The sequence below is a fragment of the Crinia signifera genome, chromosome 1, assembly GCF_055691185.1.
Source record: "Crinia signifera chromosome 1, ASM5569118v1, whole genome shotgun sequence".
Lineage (NCBI taxonomy): Eukaryota > Metazoa > Chordata > Amphibia > Anura > Myobatrachidae > Crinia > Crinia signifera.
In genome coordinates, this window is record NC_139217.1 from 218,516,255 (window position 1) to 218,536,741 (window position 20,487).

General features: G+C 43.3%; 1 protein-coding gene across 4 annotated transcripts in view; it reads right to left on the minus strand.

Moving 5' to 3' along the window:
• MFSD12 (major facilitator superfamily domain containing 12) overlaps positions 1 to 20,487 on the minus strand; it is a 231,268-nt gene that overhangs the window by 30,256 nt on the left and 180,525 nt on the right. Inside the window, exon 10 of one of the 4 annotated variants that reach the window (XR_014472966.1) lies at positions 14,081 to 14,214. The exons of the other annotated variants lie outside the window; for them this stretch is intronic. The gene's annotated coding sequence lies outside the window, so the exon portion shown is untranslated. The remainder of the gene's footprint in view (positions 1 to 14,080; positions 14,215 to 20,487) is intronic. 4 annotated transcript variants of the gene reach the window in all.

Sequence of the window (20,487 nt, forward strand, 5' to 3'; positions counted from 1 at the left end):
TAGAATTTAAACGCTCTTGTTTTATTGTTGATTGCGATCCTCTAACATTTTTATCCAACCATGATGGCTTTTTTTTTATTGAATTTACCCTTATTGACTTTGGGTATGTATTTAATAGTTAATGATTCCTCTTCGTTTTCCCCCTTAAATACCGCTTCCCACACAATTTCTTTTAGGGCTTCTCTGAATATTCGAAGTTAGCTTTTCTAAAGTTTAGTATTTTTGCCGGTCCTTTTTGCATAGCGCTATATAGATTAAAAATGGGTTATTTTCCTAAATAAATAGTTTTTCCCATTCACCTAATAGTAAAAAATATAAAATAACTACTCCATGATCTTCCATAGGCAAATGCAGGGCGGGTTACAGTTGCCCAGAAAACATCCTTCCCACAGCTTGTCCAGCAGCCACTACACATGCAGCATAAAGTGAAGAATAGAGCGGCTGTGTGTGGGTCTGTGGATCTGAGTGCTCAACTGTTCGCATACTCTCTAGGGTGCATTCATTAGACCCACATTTGGGTATTATGTGCCTTTCATTAATTGTGGACCTACAGTACGTAACTAAGGTTTTTAAGCAGTGACAGTGTATGGTGACAATGCAGTGGTATATTTAACCCCTTCCCGCCGCAGCCTGTTTTTGCCTTCCTGACAGAGCCCTTTTTTTCAAATCTGACATGTATCACTTAAGTGGGGATAACTTTTTTTTGCTTTTACTTATCCCAGTGATTTTGAGATTGTTTTCTCGTGACACATTGTACTTCAAGTTAATGGTAAATTTGGGTCGATACAGTTTGTGTTTTTTTGTGAAAAATAAGAAAATGTCGTAAAAAAATGGAAAATTTAGCAATTTTCAAAATGTTAAATTTTCTGCTTGTGAGACAAATAATCATACCACTCAAAATAGTTAATAAATAATGATGGAAACATAAAGTATACATATGGTCTATGTTAGTTATTAACTATTTTGAGTGGTATGATTATTTGTCTCACAAGCAGAAAATTTAACATTTTGAAAATTGCTAAATTTTCCATCTTTTTACGACATTTTGGTATTTTTCACAAAAAAACACAGACTGTATCGACCCAAATTTACCACTAAGGGGTGCACTAAATCCCAGACAATTTTTCCACTAACACCTACGAGGGAGGGGGGGCATTCTCGCGGTTCAATTCTTGAATCCTTACCTTCATATACCCTAAACCTGTGGGTGCACCCTGAGGTGCTTTCACACAGTTTATACATTTTTTTGGACACTAGGAGGCTTAAAATATGAATAGCAAATTCTCAAATTTTCAAGAAAATTTCAAACACTGATTTTTTTAGGGACCAGTTCAGTTCTGATGTGACTTTGAGGGACTTGTATGTGAGACACCCCCATAAATGATGCCATTTCAAAAACTGCACCCCTCACAGTATTTAAAACAGCATTTTGGAAGTTTGTTAACCCTTTAGGTGTTTTACAGGAATTAAAACAAAGTGTAGGTGAAATTTCAAAATTTCATTTTTTTTGCAGATTTTCAATTTGGGGGTCTTGCTAATGCGACATAGCACCCACCAACATTCCACCAGAATCTGTGCTGCAAAATCCAAATATCACTCCTTCCCTTCTGAGTCCTGCCATTTTTTGGTCACACATGAGGCATTGCCGTACTCGGGAGAAATTGGGGCACAGATTTTGGGGTGCTTTGTCTCCCTTCATTCCTTGTGAAAATGAAAATGAGGTGATAACCTTTATCCAGGAAGGGGTGCACTAAATCCCAGACAATTTTTCCACTAACACCTACGAGGGAGGGGGGGCATTCTGGCGGTTCAATTCTTGAATCCTTCCCTTCAGACAATTTTTCCACTAACACCTACGAGGGAGGGGGGGCATTCTGGCGGTTCAATTCTTGAATCCTTCCCTTCATATACCCTAAACCTGTGGGTGTACCCTGAGGTGCTTTCACACAGTTTATACATTTTTTTGGACACTAGGAGGCTTAAAATATGAATAGCAAATTCTCAAATTTTCAAGAAAATTTCAAACACTGATTTTTTTAGGGACCAGTTCAGTTCTGATGTGACTTTGAGGGACTTGTATGTGAGACACCCCCATAAATGATGCCATTTCAAAAACTGCACCCCTCACAGTATTCAAAACAGCATTTTGGAAGTTTGTTAACCCTTTAGGTGTTTCACAGGAATTAAAACAAAGTGTAGGTGAAATTTCAAAACTTCATTTTTTTTGCAGATTTTCAATTTTAATACATTTTTCTAAGGAACACAGTACATTTTACTAGAGAAATGTGACTAAAAATTGATTCCCCCAATTCTTTTGTTTTCATAAATATCCTATATGTGGCCCTAGTGTGCACGTTGACCAAACCACAGGCTTCATAATAGAAGGAGCACCTACTTGATTTTGGAGCCTCCTTTTTATGAGATTATTTTTTAGGCACCATGTAGGATTCTAGGCACCATAAGATGCTAAAAGTTAGGAACCCCCCCACAAGTGACCCCATTTTGCAAACTACACCCCTCAGGGAATTCAACTAGGGGTATAGTGTACATTTCAAACCCCCAGGGGTTTCACCAATTGTGGTACAACTGGGCAGTGAAAATGAAAAATTTAATTTTTTACACAAAAATGCAGTTCTGGCTCAAAATTTTTCATTTTCACAAGGAATGAAGGAGACAAAGCACCCCAAAATCTGTGCCCCAATTTCTCCCGAGTACGGCAATGCCTCATGTGTGACCAAAAAATGGCAGGACTCAGAAGGGAAGGAGTGATATTTGGATTTTGCAGCACAGATTCTGGTGGAATGTTGGTGGGTGCTATGTCGCATTAGCAAGACCCCCAAAGCACCAATACAGTGGAACCCCCCCACAAGTGACCCCATTTTGCAAACTACACCCCTCAGGGAATTCATCTAGGGGTATAGTGTACATTTCAAACCCCCAGGGGTTTCACCAATTTTGATACAACTGGGCTGTGCAAATGAAAAATTACATTTTTTTACACAAAAATGCAGTTCTGGCTTAAAATTTTTCATTTTGATAAGGTATGAAGGAGAAAAAGCACCCCAAAATCTGTGCCCCAATTTCTCCCGAGTATGGTAATGCCTCATATGTGACCAAAAAATACCAGTTGGGTGCATGGCAGGACTCAGAAGGGAAGGAGTGATTTTTGGATTTTGCAGCTCAGATTCTGGTGGAATGAATGGTGGGTGCTATGTGGCATTAGCAAGACCCCCGAAGCATGGTGAAATGATGAACCTAATAATCCATAGATGTGTGGTATATTTTAAAACACTCCTTTATACATAGGCCGGGTTTGTCGGGGCAAGTTTCACAGTGGAAAATAGTATCCTTACTTATTCCCTTTTTATAGCAAACTTTGCACCTTTTTTGTGTCCTGCCCTTTTTTGCAGTGGAGGGGATTTCGTTAGGAAAATGCTGCCCTGGTACAATACGGGGGCCAGTACTAGAAGTACTGGGGCCCTCTGCCTGCTGGTTCCCAAATATTAGGCCCTTTATGACTTCCTCTTGAAAGTGCATAAATGTCCCCCTCTGGCTGGTAGAACGGAATAGCACGTAAGCGTTATACAGTGCCATCTGGATGATATACACGGCCAGCTTCTTGTACCAGATTTTTGTTTTCCGCAGGGCACTGTACGGCTTCAGTACCTGATCTGAAAGATCCACTCCGCCCATGTACTTATTGTAATCTAGGATACAATTAGGTTTTGAGGTGTGGGTACTGGTACCTCGTACAGGGACGGAGGTGGTACTGTCTCCATGAATTGTTGTCAGTATAAGGACATCCCTCTTGTCCTTATATTTGACCAACAACATATTTTCGGTGGATTGTGCCCTGCTTTCACCCCTTCTCAGTACTTGGGCAATGTGCGTTTTTGGGAGGCCTCTTTGGTTCTTGCGCACAGTACCGCAAGCTGCTGTACCTCTTGAACCAAGGGCCTTAAACAGGGGGATGCTAGTGTAAAAGTTATCCACATAGAGGTGATAACCTTTATCCAGGAAGGGAGCACTAAATCCCAGACAATTTTTCCACTAACACCTACGAGGGAGGGGGGGCATTCTGGCGGTTCAATTCTTGAATCCTTCCCTTCATATACCCTAAACCTGTGGGTGTACCCTGAGGTGCTTTCACAGAGTTTATACATTTTTATGCCATACCTTGCCCTCTTACTGGGAAGGTACTGGCGGAATTTAACCCTTCCTTTAAAATGTATAAGGGACTCGTCGATACAAATACATTTTTCAGGGATGTACATCTCTGCAAATTTGGCACTGAAATGATCAATGACCGGCCTGACTTTGAATAGCCGGTCAAAGGTGGGATCATCTCTGGGTGGGCACTGTGCATTATCGGTGTAATGTAAAAATTTAAGGATTGTCTCAAAACGAGTCTGAGTCATGGCCATACGGTAAAGTGGGGTGCTGTACAGAACATCTGTACTCCAATATTGCCTAATTTCTGGCTTTTTTACTATGCCCATATGTAACACCAGACCCCAAAACGTCATCATCTCTACTGCATCTACAGGGGTCCACCTAGCAAATGATGACGTGGGGTTTTGAGCAATAAACTGCTGGGCATATAAATTACTTTGGTCCACCATTAAATTTATAAAATCATCAGAGAAAAATAATTTGAAAAAGTCAATTTCTCTGAGACCTGTTGAATCAAATTGGATTCCTGGGATGGCCAAAAACTCAGGAACCTGGGGCTCAAAATTGTCTGGTGGTGGGGTCCATACGGGATCAATCATTTGGGGGGGGGGGGTCTCAGCTGCTCTACGGGGGCGTCTTTGAGGGGGTCCCTCATCACTAGAGGAGGAAGATGAGGTTAAGACGAATCCTTCAAATTCCCCGCTTGCATCACTGGCTGTGTCAGAGTCAGAGGCAAGCATGGCATATGCCTCCTCCGCTGAATACATTCTTCTGGATGACTGGGATGACATTTGGGATGACATTTGGGATGCCATTTTTATTTTTGTGTTTCTTTAAGTGTAATGTTTCAACACGTGTATAGTGTAGGGGGGGTACAAACTTTATTTCAACACGGGGGGTATGTAGTGTGTAGTGTGTATGTAGTGCAGAAAAAAAATACTTTATACAGGAATTTGATCCCAATAAAAAAAAAAAATTAGATCAACCCTGTGGCAAAAATGCTGATCTGTGATGTACGTCACTCAGCAACTTCAAGGCAGCTTTTGGTACAACCTTGAAGGGGTAAAAAAAAAAAAAAAAAAAAAAAAGGTCCTGCGCCAAAAATTGAGCACAGATGTTGGTCAGTAACGTCCGTCACTGAACAGCGCTCAAAGGCAACAGGAATTTGATCCAAAAAAAATAAATAAATAGATCAACCCTGTGCCAAAAATGCTGATCAGTGATGTACGTCACTGATCAGCGCTCAGCGGCCACAGGACACCCACAAAAGCAACGTGGGTGTAAAAACAATTTAAAAAAAATAAACCACAGCACTCTCCCAAAAAAAACAATTTAAAAAAACTGCAGAAAAAAAATTATATCAACCCTGTGCCAAAAATGCTGTTCAGTGATGTACGTCACTGATCAGCGCTCAGCGGCCACAGGACACCCACAAAAGCAACGTGGGTGTAAAAACAAAACCCCACTGCACTCTCCAAAAAAAAACCCTGCAGATCAGCGATGCAACACTGATTAGCAGTGAGGGGCAGCAGGCACACAACTGTGGGTGCAACCTGACAGGGTATATATAAAAAAAAAAACCTGCACCCCCAAAAAGTTGCTGATCAGTTAATTTATACTGATCAGCACAAAAGGGGGGGCAGCAGGGGGGGCAGCAGTCAGTTGCACAGGCAGCACAACCTTTGGTGCAACTGACAGGTATATATATATATAAAAAAAAAACCTGCACCCCCAAAAAGTTGCTGATCAGCACAGATATACTGATCAGCACAAAAGGGGGGGCAGCAGACACAAAATATAGCACTCTCTCTCACTATCTGTCACTATCTGTCACTATCTGTCACTATCTGTCACTATCTGTCACTATCTGTCACTATCTGTCACTATCTGTCACTATCTGTCACTCTATGACACTGCAGCAGCAGCACACAGGAAGTCACAAGATCCAGGAAGCATCCAGCTGCTGGCAGCACGCTACCAGCGGTGATCAGGTAAGTATCAGGCAAGGATCAGGTCAGTATATCACGACAGATTGGCACGGTGACCGCTCTACACGCAATTCCAGACCGGAATGGCGTCTGCAGCGCAGTCACCGTTAGTTTAAATCACGCGCCATGGCTGTGATTGGTCCGTCGGTCCGACGGACCAATCACAGCCTTGGGGGCAGGTGGGGTGAGGTGTGGTCATCACCGGTGACCACCGGTGCCCCCCTCACACCCGGCGGTGATTGATCCCTGTGTTACAGAGCGTCTGATTCGCCGGTAACACAGGAAAACGCTGCGATTGGCTGTTCACATTGAACAGCCAATCGCAGCGATCGCCGACAGGGGGGAGGCATCGCCGCCCCCCCTGGGCATGCTGGGACATGTCTGCTGTCAGGGACAGCAGACATGTTTAAACTGTCACCGCGTCTATAGACGCGGTGACAGTTTAAAGTCATGACGTATATATACGTCATGTGTCGGGAAGTACATCCCGGCCATGACGTATATATACGTCAAATGTCGGGAAGGGGTTAAGGTTGGATAAGAGGATTGGGGGGGGGGGGGTAGTTCAGTTGATTATGCTGTGCATAGTATATACTTTGTCCCCTGTATGAAACGGATGACAAGAATATCTTTCTGTACACACAGCGTGCAAAAGTAAATCCTAGCAGTAGTGTGGTAAGCTATATATACACTGCATTAACCACTTCGGGGGTATGCCTGTTGCGGGCTGTCCCAGAAAATTTCCGGGCATACTATCTGTAGGTAGGTGTGCACCAGTGGTGCCTCCAGGTGTGAGCCACCTCTAGCGGCCCCCTCTCGTTGCTACCCCCCCTGACCTCCGCGCTCCGGCGCTCCCATGCCACTGCTCCCGCCGCCATTGCATCAGTGACCAGGTGGCAGGCTTGTGTAGGTTTGGGGCAGCTTGGTTGCCAAACTCCCAAGTGCTCCTGACCTGCCCCATACCTCCCTAAGCGTGGCCTGCCACCTGGTCACTGCTGCAGTGCGAATGGTGGCAGGGAGCTCCAGCGCAAGATCACAGGAGGGTGGAGGTCAGAAACATGGGGGGTGCAATAGGAGGGGGGGATTCAGGACTTTCTGCTGCGCTTAAGTGGTCAGTATTGCTGGGGCAGGACAAACCTGCCTGGTAGGTTTGTCCTGCCCCAGCAAATCCCACCACTCAAGGGGTAAATGTACTCCTCCTGCTGTGGACTCTGGTCACCAAGCCAACTTAACTATCATTATTGCGGTTTTTAAATTCCTGATAAGGAGTGCAGTTTAGTTTTATCATGCACAAATCTGTTCATGGAGATAAATTACAGATAAGGACAGCACTGGATAAGCTGAACATAATATAGTCTAATCAGTTTAAATGTAAATTGTATTTGAAACAACAACACATTCTGTTATAAAACGTGTACAGCTCGTGGAACAACCAGCCATTGACATTAACAAACCATCAGCCACGTAATGACATTCCATAACAGGCTCACATAAGTCACATGCCTGTTCCTTTTTAGCGCATTTACAAAGACAAAAAAGTGAGAAAAACAAACAAGCTGTCACGATCCTGACTTATTTTCATGTTTAGTGGCTAAAGCTGGCCATACATCAGAAAGATCGATCTTAAGATCGATTGCGCTCATGATTGTGTACAATTTCCCTTGAAATCCCCGGCAGTCCTTGGTGGTTTTTGGACACTCAATCCATCATACAATCAGTCATACAATCCATCTGCTGATTGATTGTATGATTGTGTACATAAGAAGTGCACACAATCTGCATACAATCCATTTTACAATAAACTGAGATTATGGCCACCTTTACCTCTGTATAATCCTGTGGCTTGCATTTTCAGATCAGCATGTAGTCTGCAAGCTCTTCTGCATACTCCTAATTAGACACCTGAATAGGAATTCCTCTGTGAGTAATTAGCAACAACCTGGGTGCACCATATGAATTTCCTCTGCAATCAGCTTTTTGGTGTCTGGATCTGAAAGCCAGCATACTCTGTGCTTTCTTAGGAGTTAAGGCCCCCATACATAACGAAGGACAAGTCGGACCTAATCTACTGACAACTCCCCGAGGGGGTCACCCACGATTTGGCACTTCACGTGCCAAGTTTTGCATGTGATAAATCACATGCAGTCCCAGAGGAGCTACAGGCAGAGGGAGCCGTGAGCTGCGCAGAGCGGGACGGGGGGGGCGCAAGTAGAGAGCCAGGCAGGGGATGCAGAGAGGCAGTTTGCGCACTGGGCGGCGAGGGGACCAGAGAGCCGGGTAGCCTAGGGGAAGCCGGGCAGCAGCGGGTGCACATAAAAAATAAAACACATTAGAAATGAATGGACAGCCAGTGATTGGCTGAGAGCTCTCTGACAGAGAGCTCTCAGCCAATCACTGACTGTCCATTCATTTCTATGTGTGCCCGCTGCTGTCCGGCTTTACCTACGCTTCCCGGTCTCTGGTCCCCATTGCAGCATTCACCACCCAGGACACTGCCTGGACCTCTGCTTGCGGCTCCTTGCAGGGGCGGATCCAGGATAAAATGACAGGGGGGGCACCATGATAAAAGAAGGTTTAGGTGGGGGAGGGCCAGTGTTAGTGGTGCCAGTGTACATGCTAAGAGAGCAGCAGAGAGAGGGTGGCAATGGGATTAAAAATAGGCCCTGGCATTTAAAGTACGCGGGCCCACCATGGCGACAAAAGTGAAGGATGTAGTTGTGCGGCGCGCTCTGGAAAAGGGGGTGTGGCCACTCAACAGGGGGCATGTCCTTGAGTGTAGTGTACAACACCATATACAACTTCTACACATTATGCAACAAAATACTAGACCCCATTATACTTGCCCCTTACACATGATGCCAAATGGAATGAGCCAAAATTCAAACAATGCCACATGGATTGTGTCAAAATTCACATAATGCCACACGGATTGAGCCAAAATTTACATAATAACACACAGATTCAGCCAAAATTCACATAATGCCAAATGGATTGAGCCAAAATTCACATAATGCCACATGGATTGTGTCAAAATTCACATAATGCCACATGGATTGTGTCAAAATTCACATAATGCCACACGGATTGAGCCAAATTCATAAAATGCCATATGGATTGAGCCAAAATTCACATAATGCCACATGGATTGAGCCAAAATTCACATAATGCCACACAGATTGAGCCAAAATTCACATAATGCCACACGGATTGAGACAAAATTCACATAATGCCACACAGATTAAGACAAAATTCACAATACGATTCATAAACAGGGACATTGTCCACCAAAGGAGCGCATTAAACATTTACACCATAATGTCCATTATGTATTATGCCAAACACCATAATGCCTATTAAAAATTATGCTACATACAGTAAGTGCTGCTTATCTACATGCTCATCGCCAAGGGTTTCATGCTCATTGCCAGAGGTTCCATGCTCGTTGCCTTGTGGGATTACATGCTCATTGCCAACGGGGAATACATGCTCGTGGTAAATGGGGGACAGCTGCCACCAGGCAGAAGTGATAGCCACTGACAGTGGAAGAGCCTGGCTGTATTCCGAGCACTGCAGGTCCCAGCTATTTGAAATAATACCCATTTCACACCAGAAAATGCATTCACAGGTTGGCCCCTTTTACACCAGCCTAGTCCCTGCATTTTCTGGTGTGAGGGGGAGAGAAAACCACCCCTCCCCCCCTTTAACCATATATCTCATTTAACTGGCTATATCTTCGGAACTGACCCATTTACATGAGACAAGTATCATATTGAAGAACTTTTGAGTGGGCTTTGAATGATTTTGGTCCAGTGAAACTGGAACGTTTGGTTCCAGAGTAATCTGCCCTCAAAGAACATGAACAACCATGAAATTACATTTCAAAAATAAAAAAATTGATTTACACGCTATACCTCTGGAACCGATTGACCGATATGGACTATCCTGGTATCATATTGAAGGCCCAGCGATTTGGAATTGAATTACTTCAACCACAAGCTCCTGTGATGCCAGGGGGGGAACTGGCAGCCGTCGGAACCGGGTGGGGGTCGGAATTGACGGGTCCCATATTATCCTATGGGGAAAAATGTTACAGCTTTGCCAGGCGATATCTCCGGTTCCCGGGGGGCTAGAGACATGGGGCTGGGCTCGTTGGAAAGCTCTGGTCCTCATCTACAAAATGAATGACAGGGGGGGCACGTGCCCGGGTGCCCCCCCCCTGAATCCGCCACTGGCTCCTTGCTTCAGCCTGCCCCCTCCAGGCTGCACATAACATTTCCCAAAACTTAAGATCAGCCCGACCACGGGACCGAGCATGAAGTCAGATGGGACATCTGCACATGCGATTTGGGCCAATTTCACTACCTGATCCATCCGAATCAGGTGAAATTGGGCCCAAATCGCATAGTGTATGGGGTTCTTTAGACTTCAGTGTTTTATGGCCTACTAGGCCTCTCTCCACTTCAAAGCCTACCTGGGAGTATTGACATCACAGGGTCTGATGATCTGACCATAAGTCTCTCTCAATCACCTGACTCTAGTTATTCATCACATAAAACCCAGAAGTATAAATAGAGCGTTCCTCTAGCCCAGGGGTCCTCAAACTATTTTGCTCTGGGACAATAAAAATAATGACAAGTTACTGCAGAAGGTCATCACATCACATGTGTAGTCAGCAGACAGCACATGCATGGCAGCATTATGTAGGCACAAAATGATGGGAGGAGTCTAAAAATAACAGACAATTCAACAGATTTTTCAGACTCCTTGAATCACTGACTGAGATCAGAAAAGTCATCAGCCTGATGGTCCACAACGTGGAGACGCAACCCCATGCTGAGATGGTCAGAACCCACAGTTTGAGAACCACTGCTCTAGCCACACAGCTAAGTGTGAGTTTAGCATCTGAGCTTCCTGAGAGAATAATACTGACTACCCTGCAGCGGCAAATGCAGGATTTTCAGAAGGGGGTTTCCAAAGGGGGGGAGCAAAGCACGGAGATGGACACTTAGGAGACCCAGTATATGCCGGGTCAGTTAAAGTATTATAGATAGACCAAATGTATATAAATAATAATAATAAAAAAATAAACATACATATACACATATATATATATATACATATATATATATATATATATATATCACGCACAACTATTTTGAGTTCTTGGGGGAGTGGTTTCTCCAGGTTTGGGGCACGGCCAAGGGGACGATCTGTGCCCCAAGCCTGGCAAACCTCTACATGGGTGAGTGGGAAACAAATCTTCTGATGGGGCATGTGCCCCTAAAATCTGTTTTTTCTCGTCGCTTTATAGACGATATCATCTTAATTTGGAGGGGTGACAAGACGGAATTTGACCAATTTATGCTGGATTTGAATATAAACTCGAATCTTAAATTCACATCCAATTTTCAGTAAAAAAAAATAGCGTTCTTGTACTTGATCCTGAGTGTGGAAAACTTCCCTGTAAATCCAAGTGTGGAAACCTATACCTTTTTTAAAAGTGTAGACAGCAACAGCTACTTAGAATATGAGAGCTGCCACTTCAAGCCCTGGAAAGATAACATTCCATATTTGCAGTTCCTCAGGTTGCGGAGGAACTGCACTAGTATGGAAATGTTTGATGACCAGGCCTCCATCTATTTAGAAAGGTTTAGGGAAATAGGTTATCCCCCAAAAGTGGTGAAACAAGCACTTGAGAGGGCAAGGACCCTGCCTAGGGATGATGTGTTACAATATAAGGAGAGAAGGGAGGAAGATAACAATAAACATGATTGTTTATTCATTACCAAATATAATGATGGGGAGCGCAGAATTGCCAAGATGCTAAAGAAACACTGGCATGTACTTAAATGTGATCCGCTTTTGGGACCTCTTCTTCAAGATACCCCCAAAATTGTCTATACTAGAGCTAAAACCATTGGTGCATGGGTTTCTAAAAGTCAACTAGAACCCATGGCACCCAATATTCCTGTTGTAACTTCCTCCTTTCTCACCCTTAAAGATTGCTTCCCATGTGGAAGATGTAAAATCTGTCCCTTTATTCAAAAGTTTTGGACCAGAAAGCACACCCTTCAAAATTGGTCAATTTATAAACTGTAACTCTAACTACATTATTTATTTGTTGACATGTACCTGTGTTTACAAATACGTGGGTAAAACAAAACGATGCCTTAAAACACGTATCCTGGAGCACATCAGAAATATTAAGCACGGCATTACCAACCACAGCGTGCCCAGGCATTTCAAAAATCAACATAATTGTAACCCAGCAGGCCTAAAAGTAAGAGGGATTGAAATGGTACCCCAAAATAAAAGAGGAGGTGATCGAGATTGCGCTCTGTTAAGACGCGAGACATACTGGATCCTCACCCTAAATACTCTGGTCCCGGAGGGACTTAATGAGGGGTATGAGATCACCCCGCTCATTAACAAATAAATATATGTTTCTTTTTCCTTTTTCTTCTGTAAAATGTCAGTTTACCCTAAATAAGCAAATTTTGAATGGGTTAAAAATTGCCTTTAGTTTATTGTGTCCTGTGCTCACCTTGTTTTCTCATAGTTGTGCGCTCCTTAGTGTATTGCTACGTCCAAATACCTGGGTTTAATGATTTGTTTTTAAGTATACACATTTTCTATAACGTTATGCACGTGTCGGCACCTAAATATATTGTGAGATGTGCACAATCATAAGTGTGTCCCATAGAATCCAACAACACTATTTTTAAAGAATCTAAAAATTAATATATTGTTTTTGTCGACATAGCCCTGTCGACTATTGGTGTAAGAAATTTACAAATGGGACTTCTATCTTTGTCCTCTTGACTTTATGTGTTGACAATGGAGATTTATTTCCTGCATTTTCGACATGTCCAATTACATATATATATATATATATATATTCTCTCCACTAATTGCCGACCTAGAGTCTGTCGGTAACTAATTGTCTTCATCCGAGAAAAAGTTTTTCTCTGTATTCGGGTGGACAACACTGGATTGAGCATATCTACTGCTTCTAAAAATGTGTATTCGGGTCATAACTGAGGAGAATATGAGATACAGAAGTTCTCCTTCACATATGCATTTTTAGGCTGTATGTCATGTGCGGTCATTTCTTTGTAAGACTGGTATCGTAAGTGCTGGTGCAGATACGTGCATACTTTGTTCTCATTGGTCACTGTGTCCTTTTTAGTCTGGAGCCGCCGGTCACCAGGCACGCCCTCTGATGAAGTGGATTACGAAACGCGTTAGTGCGGGCCTTGGTGATGGCGAGCTCCGTGTCTGTTGGGATTCCCCTGCCGCATCTGTTCCTGTCCAGCCTGACGGTACACCGCTTCCCTCACAGAGTGTTCGGTGAGGTTCCGTGTTGTGCTGCAGTTGCCCCGGATGGTGGTAGGAGGCTTGCCTGGCTTGTTATTATAACATCATGTGGTAACCAGCCCACTGCTGTTTTTAAAACGGTACAAGTACTGATTGACTGTACCGTGGATATTTTATATCTATTAAATCACATTGGTTTTACACTATGGAGCGCTCCTCCTGTGTTTCTTTTTGTACAGATTGTCGTTTGTGCCTGTGAGTCCCAGGAATTACTTTGGAGGAAGCTGCAGTTCGAACTTGGAACTTTTAGTGGTTAAAAAAAAAAAAGGGTGCTCATATCCTTTTTTCTTCTGACTGGTGCTAGCTGACCACATAATTAGCGCTGATTGGATCCACCTATACCCCACCTTCCACATATATATATATATATATATATATATATATATATATATATATATATATATATATATATAATCTGGACAACAGCGCGGCACTCAGGACAGTGTAGAAATAAACCAAACGTAGCCAAACTTATAGAAGTTGACGTTTCAGCCTTGCGGCTTTTATCAAAACAGCTAACATGACAAATAGTGTTTACTCACCCCTATAAGTAGAGTAGAATCACTCGTTTGTGCGTGTACAGCGGCCATCTTCTTCCACCCACAACAGGCAGACCGGGATGACGTCACTGTACGGGAGACTGTTGCCATAGCGTCGGGTCAACAATGTGTGTATGCTGTGTGAAAAATAAAGTTGACAGAAACAGGAAAAAAACCCCGTTGGTGGAACATTTAAAGAAAGTACAGCGTAGACGCTGCATAATGCTGATGCGTGTGAGGAGGCAAAGACACCTCCATCTAAATATGTGGCCGCTATCATCGCCAAACAGGGGATTCACTCTTCAAATACAACAATAAAAACAGTGCAATAATGACATTGAGTGATAGCGGGTTACTTTCTGAAAAAAAACAGTGCAAATATATAGAATAATTATCATTTACAATTAGAGCATCGGAAAGCTGAGGGCTATCTGGCGGCACTGAGTATGTTAATTAGTTAATCTGGTACCTGGTAAATTTATTAAATGGTTTATTCTCTAATGATAACCAGTGGTGAAAGGCCCTGCTCTTAAGTTTGGTATTCTTTGTGTCATTTATCCATTAATTCAAAATCATAAAATCTGACTTAGGCATGGTGGCAGTTAAATCATGATTCCAGGTAAGCTTATATTTCATAAGAAGCTATGCAAGCTTAACATTTCATTCAAGCCTTTAGGGGCCAGGGTCTCCAATTTGAAGATCCACCTGGCCTCTACTTGAAGTAGTTTTTTTCCCCGGTCGCCTCCTCTAGCGAGGGGGGTACATGATCAATGATCATGTATTTGACGGTGGCGATTGGGTGTTTGGCCAGGGCATAATGGCGAGCAAGGGGCTTGTCACTGGTGCCTTTTTTAATGGCTGCCCGGATGGCCGAGCGATGGTTTGCCATTCGCTCCTTAAAAGGCCTTTCCATCTTGCCCACGTACACTAGGGAACATGGGCAAGTGATGGTGTACACCACAAATTTGGACGTACATGAAAGATAATATTTGATGTGGAATCTTTTCCCCGTATGGGGATGAGGGAATGATGTTCCCACCTGCAAAAACCCGCAGGTTGTGCAGTTGGGGCACCGAAAGCATCCCTTTTTGCTTTGTCCCAGAAAAGTTGTTTGGGTTTTGATGCCCAAATTGGTGATATCTGTGCGTACTAGGTGGTCTTTTAAATTGCGTCCTCGCCTGTAAGCTGGCATGAGGGAGGTATCCTGGAGATTAAGTTCCAGGTCTGTTCTTACTATAGGCCAAAGTTTTTTGGCTTTCTTGACCCTGTCTGGTGTTTCATTGTTGTAGGAATTGACCCACACCAGTTTTCTACTTTGGTTTTGGTACTTATGTATTATCTGGACTCCCATGTTAAATGCACCCCATTTTTTCATACCCCCTACTATCCAACTACACATGGAGTTGATTTTATATAGTGTGGCGAGCGCAGCGAGCCACCATGCCCGAAGCGTGGTGAGCGCAGCGAGCCCCGCGAGGGGACGCGGTCTCATAAAAAAAATAGATATTACATAAGTACCTTGGTTTTTATTTGGATTTTTTGGCACTAGAAGGTCTGCTCTAGATTTAGACAAGGCTTTGGTTCTCTGTCGTGCATTCTGTTGTGATTCCCTACTCCCTTTCCCCACAGATCAATGTTTATATTTTTGAATTGTTAATAGCCGAACCTCTGCCTTACAAACGTGTGCCAGTCGCCACTGGGCACGCCCGGCCAGAGACGCAGTGTCTGACTTCAGCACTCTCTCTCTTGACCGGTAAGACGGGCTCTAGGCCCCGGCGCATTACACTTAGACGCCGCGGCTTATCCCGTCCATCAGCGGGAGGTGTTTGCGGCTCCGTGCTGTTGACTGTTGTGGAACGGGGGTCTGCCATTGATTTACAAGCGGGCGCACACTCCATATAGCTAGTCTAAGCTTGGAGTGTTTGGGCTGAGTCGGCTTAAACAGTCTCCGAACACTAATTGAATTTACATATACGTGGAGACAGACATCATACATACAAATCTGTCAAGGGGATAAAGTATTGCAGTCACATCTTCTAGGATATATTATCCTTTTTAAGTCACTTTATGTTTCATGTTCTGTGATGTTTGTGTCCCATACTTCGCTACAATTTTAGAAATTTGTAATAAAAGTTAGATTTTAGATTAACCAATTTCTTTGTGCACCACACAACGACATTCTTTCCTTTCCCTGTTGCTTTAATAAATTTGTGTCCAGTGGTAGCACACCCTCCACCTGTTTGAAGTACATGTTAAAAGAAATCAATATATGAGGGTAAATCCCAAAAAATCATTGCTACACTCAAAACTGTTCCGACCCTTTTCCCCTCAATTCCCCTCTAACCTGTACTTCTGTATCTATATATTTGGGTTGATTTTTAATTAACCTCTGTTACTGTGATCATAGCTTTCTCATGCACCCTAGATAAGCTAATTTACCTGAAACCTGCGACAGCTGCCCCTTTAATACTAATTCAGGTGCTATGTTTGGGATTGTCTCACCTTTAAAAGCCATAAGGTACATGGCAGTTGAGCATTAACCCAAGAAGAAAAAAAAAACAAAAAACAAAAAAAAAACACATGTTTATTTTAGCTATGATGTGTAAGCAGTGGCCAGGTTCCCATGAAAACCAGTTGTTAGTGTAGGACCTGCAGTGAAATGGGGTCCCTTGGCGATGGGCTGCAAGCTTAAATGCATTGATCAATTCATGAACTAAAACCCCATTATTTATTTAATGGATTATTTGAATGTTAATATATATATATATAGACTGTGGCGGGTGTGGACGTAACACTCCAGACATTGTAGTAATCCAAAAAAGTTTATTTGCAGACAAGCAACGTTTCAATGCATGTGCATTTTCGTTAGGCATTGAAACGTTGCTTGTCTGCAAATAAACTTTTTTGGATTACTACAATGTCTGCAGTGCTACGTCCACACCCGCCACAGTCTACAAAACCTTTGACGGGCACCCGACCAGCTACAGCAACAGGGCAGTGTGCTCGGCCACACCAAACAAGTGTATATATATATATATATATATATATAAACATCCAAATAAAGAGGCACTCTGATGTAGTGAAAAACAAACGGCTGTATTGTAGCGCCAAGCGCTTTCGGGGTCCAAAAGCCCCTTCCTCAGGGCACAGCAACAACAACCCTGAGGAAGGGGCTTTTGGACCCCGAAAGCGCTTGGCGCTACAATACAGCCATTTGTTTTTCACTACATCAGAGTGCCTCTTTATTTGGATGTTTATCTTCTTCGTTTGAAGTGCACCTGGATTCACTATTATAGTGAGTGCCGACTACCAGTGGACATTTTATATATATATATATATATATATATATATATATATATATATATATATCTCAAGAGAATCGGCTCTCTTACAAATGTTAGGCAAATGCCCCTGGTGCCATCGCTGGTGTAAAACAGGTAGGTAATGATGAGCGTCACTCCAGAGGACTTGATATAGAAATACTTTTTATCTCAAAAACTCAATCAGGATACATGTAAAGCAAATCGACGTTTCAATACATAAATGTATATTTATCAAGACAACATGCTCCTATGAACTGAACAACCACTGCTGTGGTACAACAGGTATATTTATTATTTATTTATTTACAGTTTCTTATATAGCGCAGCAGATTCCGTTGCGCTTTACAATAGTAGACAGTGATAAGACAAACAACAGACAGACTTGGAGGTAGGAGGGCCCTGCTGCAAGCTTACAATCTATAGGGATATAGGGGGGAAACATAAGGACAGGCACCAGTAATAGCATAGCAGTTACAAATCCAGAAGGGAAGCTAAATAATACATAAGTGCCTCGGAGGGTTATGCATGTAGAACTTAAATATGATAGGCTTGCCTGAAGAGGTGAGTTTTCAGGGAACGCTTGAAAGTTTGGAGACTTGTGGAGAGTCTTAATGTGCGTGGAAGGGCGTTCCATAGGATGGGAGCAGCCCGATGAAAGTCCTGTAATAATGAATGGGAGCTAGTGATCCGTGCAGAAGAGAGACGCAGATCTTGTGTAGAGCGTAGTGGTCGAGATGGGAGATATTTTGTGATAAGTGCAGAGATATATGCTGGTGCAGTATGGTTAATAGCTTTATAAGCAAGTAGAAGTGTTTTATATTGAATACAGTAATATACAGGCAACCAATGGAGGGACTGGCAGAGCGGATCAGCAGACGATGAGCGTCTTGCAAGGAAGATCAGCCTAGCAGCAGCATTTAAAATTGATTGCAGTAGTGAGAGTCTGTTCTTGGGAAGACCAGTTAGGAGACTATTGCAATAATCAAGGCGGGATATAATGAGTGCATGGATAAGAGATTTGGTAGTGTCTTGTGTGAGATAGGAATAGGTATATATATACATTTACTTACCAGACACGCTTTGTCCGTCCTGCGGCTGAGTGCAGACGTCGCTCCGTCTCCTGCAGGAGATCGGGCGCACTCTGCTGACGTAATCACTCCCCAGTTGCCAAGCAACCTGTGGGGTAGTGACGCGTCCTCAGCCGCGCGGACCTGTCACACATGCCGGGCTCATGGAAACAATATAACCAACTGAATAAGAGCCAGCATGAGCAGATATGGGTATAAGAAACAATACAATGTAAATACCACAATGTATGCACACAAAATGATGACAGATACAAGGCTGTAACGCAATACAATGCGCTGCACTGTCCTGGGTAGCGGGTAAATGGGAATGATCACAAGAAGATGCCCCAGTTCAAACGATCATTAAGTCCCAGCGGTTTCACAGTCTGAAGTTTATGAATCCATTTAGATTCCATTTTTAGCAGTGTGTGATCTCTGTCTCCGCCCCGTGTGTTCGCGGGGACATGATCAATGATAATGAACTTGAGGTCCATCACGTTATGACTAGCCTCAACACAGTGGCGAGCCACCGGATGGTCGGATCCCTTTGATATAAATGCCTTGTTTATGGCGGAGCGATGAAGAGCCATCCGCTCACGAACTGTGCGGATGGTTTTACCAACGTAAAACAGTGGGCAAGGGCAGAAAAGTAAATAAACAATGTGAGTGGACAGACAGGATAGCACATGTCGAATGGGGAACGTAATATCCTTATGAGGGTGTTTAAAAGACCTGCAGACCACGAGATTCTTGCAAGTGGTGCACTTCAGGCATCTGTAGCATCCAGGTGCTTTTTGCAAAAAATTGCTGGGTTGAACAATGCCGAAGCCTGTGATGTCAGTTTTCATGACCTGGTCTTTAATGTTACGCCCTCGGGTGTAACAGTGCATGGGTTTGGTGGAATGAAAACATGGTAGCGTTCTGTCCGATTTAACTATGGGCCACAATGCCGAGGTGGCTCTTTGGACTACCGGGCTTGAAGTAGTATACTGCTGTTTCCATGGTAACCCCTTGCTGCTGTGTGGGTAGTTAATAACTGGGATCTTGGGATGGCCAAAACTTCAGCTTGCTGTTGTTTAAGCTGACGCATGTCGTATCCCCTTTCGGCAAACAGCTGTACTACTGCATCAGTACTGGCGGTTGCTGCTTCAAGACTGTTGGATATTCTGGCCACTCGCATAAGTTGCGACTTTGGTAGGCCACGTATCAGGGGCTTGGGATGGTGGCTGGAGGCCAACAGTAGTGTGTTCCGGTCTGTAGGTTTGTTATAAACCTCAGTGACGATAGTGGAGTTTCTGATGGTGACCAGGACGTCAAGGAAGTTTATGCTCTCAGTCTGTATATTAATTGTGTATTTCATTGGTGACATGCTGGGATTGACGGACGCAATATATTTTTCCAGGTGGTCCACCGGACCTGTCCATACCATGAACAGGTCGTCAATGAATCTAACAAATAGTTTTAGATGTCTGCTGAATTCATCTCTGGTCAAAAACTTTTCTTGTTCTTCGCCAAACATGTATATGTTGGCAAAAACAGCACAAAAAGCAGCGCTATCAATTAAAGATGAGTGAATCAGATTTCCAAAAGTAACAACAATTTATTAAAAATTCATATATAGCAGCATTTGTGTTGGTTTGGGATCTGGTATGAAGGGGGCCCCTTGATACCAGATCCCAAACCAACACTTTGGAGGTTCCTGCTCAATCATCTGACCACCATCTTCCCCAAACAACACTTGGAAGTCCACGGCTCAATTTACCATCAAACTTGGACACTACCTGGATATCTGGCCACGAGGTTGAAGGTAGGCTCACATAACATCAGCCACTCCCTCGGTGAGCCCACAGGAATACAAATCGCCGTTATTTGGACTCCGTCATTACATTTGGGACTACCTAGTGTGGACAGTGCGGGACTATAATCCTCCACCCCGGATGGGGTTAATTACAAACATGTGAGATCTGGTTATCTTTTACTGTTCTTAATATCAAATGTTTACGTGCATATATCCTAATTG